The sequence below is a fragment of the Etheostoma spectabile genome, chromosome 15, assembly GCF_008692095.1.
Source record: "Etheostoma spectabile isolate EspeVRDwgs_2016 chromosome 15, UIUC_Espe_1.0, whole genome shotgun sequence".
Classification (NCBI taxonomy): Eukaryota; Metazoa; Chordata; class Actinopteri; order Perciformes; family Percidae; genus Etheostoma; species Etheostoma spectabile.
The window spans coordinates 20,706,747-20,711,028 of NC_045747.1; the positions used below are offsets into that span (position 1 = coordinate 20,706,747).

Here is a 4,282-nt window from a genome sequence, read left to right on the forward strand (position 1 = left end):
CTCCATCATCCAACCTTTCTTATTGACTTTCTTAATGCGTTCTCTTATGGCCACTTGTTTTCAGTGTGATAGACTCAGCTTTTTTATTAACAGTCATTTTTTTATTTTTATTATTATTTTATTAACAGAGTATGAGGCAGGTAAAATGTCAAAGGTACTTCATCCATATTTATCATATCATCTGGCCCGATGGAATTCTCCGCTATCTTTGTTTGAGTGAATGTGAGGAAGTTAGCAAGTTTTCCCTCGTAGTCGGGAGGGAGCTGCTGACACAAAGTCGTGCGTGCCCTGACGGACAGGCCTTTCCTTCTCATGAATCTAAAACACCACGATGGCCCACCTGTAAAATCTTCGATTTTCATTTCGGTGGCGATTGCTTTAGCCTTCAGTCTGAGCTGCACGGTGGGAACACCGTGGCCGACTGCTCTCTGCGTGTTAACCCAGTCTTCAAGAAAGTTTTTTCATCAATTTTATTGGTCTAATGTTAGGAGGCAAAATGTTTTGGCGGCATGAAAAAAAAAAAAAACATGCATTAGCCGCACCGTAGTACAGGCCGCAGTGTTCAAAGTGTGGGGGAAAAAAAGTAGCGGCTTATAGCCTGGAATTTACGGTACATGTAGTGCAGTAAAGGTGAACCTTCCTTAAATAAATAAAGGTTCAATAAATAAATAAATAAATAAAGAAAGTGACTGATATCTAATTCTATGTGACATTATTAGATATCACTACTGAAGCATCAATGTGAGAGCAGCATGTTACTGCTCTAGCTGCTCCAGGTGGCTCTACTAATACAACTTAATCTACAGTTGGATAGTTTGGTCATGTGGTTCCCAAACTAAGGCACGGGCCACTCCAAAGGGTCACCAGACAAATCTGAGGGGTCGTCCCTCACAAGTCATTTGTAAACAATTCATTGCATTTATACATTTATTTTTTATGTTTTTAGTTACTACAGATATGAAATAAATGTAAAAAAAAAAAATGTAAATGTACAAGAGGACTAGAAATGTCACGTGGCATTAATGGAAAAAATCTGGTTAAACAGGAGGTTAGCAGTGAGGGGTAGGGCGAGTCTTTTGACAGGTAACAATAGTTATCTTACTGTACGTAGAGAGAGAGAGGGGAGGGGAGGCACAAGAAGATTATTTAATGCCGGAGTAGATCTGATGGCATGCACTTACAGTCATGGCTCTGTACAAGGTGATCGGTGCGGTGGCTCTGCTGACTCTCCTGACACAGGGTAAGGACTCTCCTCACTGCACACACCTGAACCAATCATGTTTGAGATCTACTGAGTGGAAGCACACTGAGGAGGAAGTCAAATATTTTAACAAACTAAGTTAGTAAGTAGTGAAGTAAAACAAGTGCAAGTCCTGTATTTAAAATACTACTTTTGAAGTAAACAAAAAATACTTGTGGATTAAAAAAAACAAAAAAACAACGGTAACACTTTACAATAAGGTACACATAAAATAGGTAGTTAATGACTAATTACGGTTTTTGAAAGAGTAACGAGTGATTAGTTACTGTTTTTCAGAAGGGTTGTTCCTGTTTTTCAATATGGTGGTCACTGTTGAGCAGGGTAACTACCCTTCTGAAAAAGTGTTACTAATCATTCATTACTCTTTCAAAAACAGCAACTAATCATTAACTACCCATTTGTTTGTGTACCTTATTGTAAATTGGTACTGTTTATTCATCCAGCACATTTCTGACACACAGGCAAGCACAAGGTGCTTCATTATAGAACTAAACAGGACCCAGTAGAAACATGGTAGAGAACATTTCCTGTTAAAGATTTTCCACGGTGAATACATTAAAAAAGTTCCAAAACTTCTATGTTGTTATTTGTATCAATCCACTACACATAATTTCTACATATATGGCAATTTATTGGAGGCTAGTCTCACTTTTTCCCACAGCAACATTAAAAGAGTTTAGATTTGTGTACAGTTTCTGTTAATAATGTATTGTATTAAGTGTCCATTTCATTATAATATTCAGCATATCATACATAGCAAAAAATACATGTGCATGTTTAATGCACATGTATTTTTTGTTCGGGTAAAGAAGGGTGGAGGTGGAGTCACATTTGAGCATTTAAAAATGTACTTGAAAGTAACGCGTTAGTTACTTTCTGAAGTAACTAGTTACTTTGATCATTTGTGACTGAGTGTCTTATTTAGTTACTTTTTGGAAGAAGTAACTAGTAACTTTAACTAATTACTTCTTAAAAGTAACTTGCCCAACACTGGTAATGTGGGTATAATGTAGTCCACATCTGGCCTGTGAATTATCTGTTGATTGACAGACCATCTTGCTGAAGCAGATGAGACACGTACTGCATGCTCTTCCACCTTCAGTAGCTTTTTAATATGTTTAATTTGTTCGCAGAGCTGAGATTCTTAAGTCTGCCCTATGCTCTTGTAACCTACTCGATTGTTGTGTTGTAAACTGACTGTCAGTGATCATCAGATGTCTGTCGGTGCAGACACACATTCACCCCTTACCTGTAAAATACATGCTTTGAGAGGAAAATGTCCCATCTGGGTTTCCTGTCGGGACTCTGTGGGTTGACTTGAAGCATGACGACACTGGAGGAAGTAAAACCAGTGGGATGGGACAATAAACAGCCTGGAACACTGCTATTTGTTCAAACAATAAAACAAGACAGTATGTAAAGTATGTGGCTGTTGGTAAAGACATGCGCTGTATGTCAACTCCACTCACTCATAAAAACAGACATAAATAACAGCTTACTTAATGTTTATCTCATGCTATCAATACTTTTTAAATTTCGCCGGCTAGGGTAACGCTATAAGTGTTGTCATGTTTAAATATTTCCAATGACAGGGTTAGACCGTGTCATTTTCAGTATGTAAGATTATGAACTTTAATTTTGTAAGGTACAGTAAAACCTATTGCACATGTAAGAAAACACATAAAAATATATATGAAATAGAGTATATTTATTTAAAAAAACAATAACATTAACATATTGAATAAAATAAATATTCAAATGAAGATTAACAGGTAATGCAAGAGCAAAAATATCAAAAGTAAGGCTGTCTTGTGAATCCCACAAACTTTATGGAAGCAATACTGAATGAGTGAGTACCTCTTTAAGTACTCTTTAAGACAGTTTTTAGTCAAAGAATAATAAGTAATTTCCACATAGTTCACATTGAAAAAAAAATTGAAAAAACTTTGCCACTGTTACAGTATCAGTGATTATTTCTTCTATCTTGTCTAATCACTGTACTAAAAGCAAATGAAAGACGGCTTCATGACAAAGACATTTTTTTTGGGTTTGAAGGACTTTGGTTATAATTTTTTATTTCTATGGTTACGAATGATCACATTAGGCATCAGTAAATATAGATACATTTTAAATGTGGTTTTGTGTTTGTTTCCTATTTTTCAGAGTCTCACTCACAACCTGATGGTAAGTCAGTTTCATGCCCACTTCTTTACTTTCACCTGTACTGTAACAAATTATAAGTAAAATTTACAGTAACTTACTGGCAACAACTGGCCAGTAGGTTACTGTGAATTCTTTTTACAGTAAAAGTACCGTACTTCCTTTTACAGTATTTTATGTATTCACTGTAAAATACAAAACAATTAGACACTGTGATTTGTGGTTGTATTTACAGTATTGCTTGTTTTACTGTAGAATAAATAATTAAATACTGTGATTTCAATTGGATTTGTAGTGCTGGTTCATTTACTGTACAAATAAAAACAGTTAGGAAGGTTTTTTATGTATTGTAAATGGCAGTACAGTACTATTAACAGTATGTATCAGTTAATCACAGTAAATTCAGTTAGTCACTGTACAATTTAAATACTGTATCACTGGATTTTAATGTTAGCCAGCATTAATAGAATATTCTAAAATATTTCGATTATCTGCAGACAACAAGAAACAGTTATTTATTTAAGATTTGGTGAACAGGAACGTGACAAAACAGGTATAGAAGGGATAATGGACAACACACTGAACACGTTCTAAAGCGCAATGGCAACATTAAACAATGGCAATGTTGAAATAAAACACTGAACAATAAAAAATAAATTATTATTATTATTATTATCAAATTAGGATTTTATACCTAGCCTGACGTCGACATTAAGATTTTTGTAAACTTACCATAGATGATTTGGCAAAGTAATGACTGGGAATATGGCGGCTTTCCACATTTCCCCGTTGAATATCTTGGTCATCATGGCAATTGACAGATCTGAAAACATGTAAAACATTTTAAATAAGATAAGATCC

At 35.1% G+C, this 4,282-nt stretch overlaps 1 protein-coding gene and 2 long non-coding RNA genes across 3 annotated transcripts in view; 2 read left to right on the forward strand and 1 right to left on the reverse strand.

Moving 5' to 3' along the window:
- Positions 1 to 3,413, forward strand: part of LOC116702572 (uncharacterized) — an 8,973-nt gene extending 5,560 nt beyond the window's left edge. The window contains exon 3 of the long non-coding RNA XR_004335198.1: positions 3,317 to 3,413. This is a non-coding gene — a long non-coding RNA (uncharacterized LOC116702572). The remainder of the gene's footprint in view (positions 1 to 3,316) is intronic.
- The window catches only part of LOC116703247 (transmembrane protease serine 9-like), a gene marked incomplete in the record, with an annotated part of 81,409 nt that overhangs the window by 68,531 nt on the left and 8,596 nt on the right, over positions 1 to 4,282 (forward strand).
- LOC116702570 (uncharacterized) overlaps positions 1 to 4,282 on the reverse strand; it is a 5,405-nt gene that overhangs the window by 73 nt on the left and 1,050 nt on the right. Inside the window, exons 2-3 of the long non-coding RNA XR_004335196.1 lie at positions 4,154 to 4,244; positions 2,644 to 2,645 (exon numbers count right to left, since the gene is read on the reverse strand). This is a non-coding gene — a long non-coding RNA (uncharacterized LOC116702570). The remainder of the gene's footprint in view (positions 1 to 2,643; positions 2,646 to 4,153; positions 4,245 to 4,282) is intronic.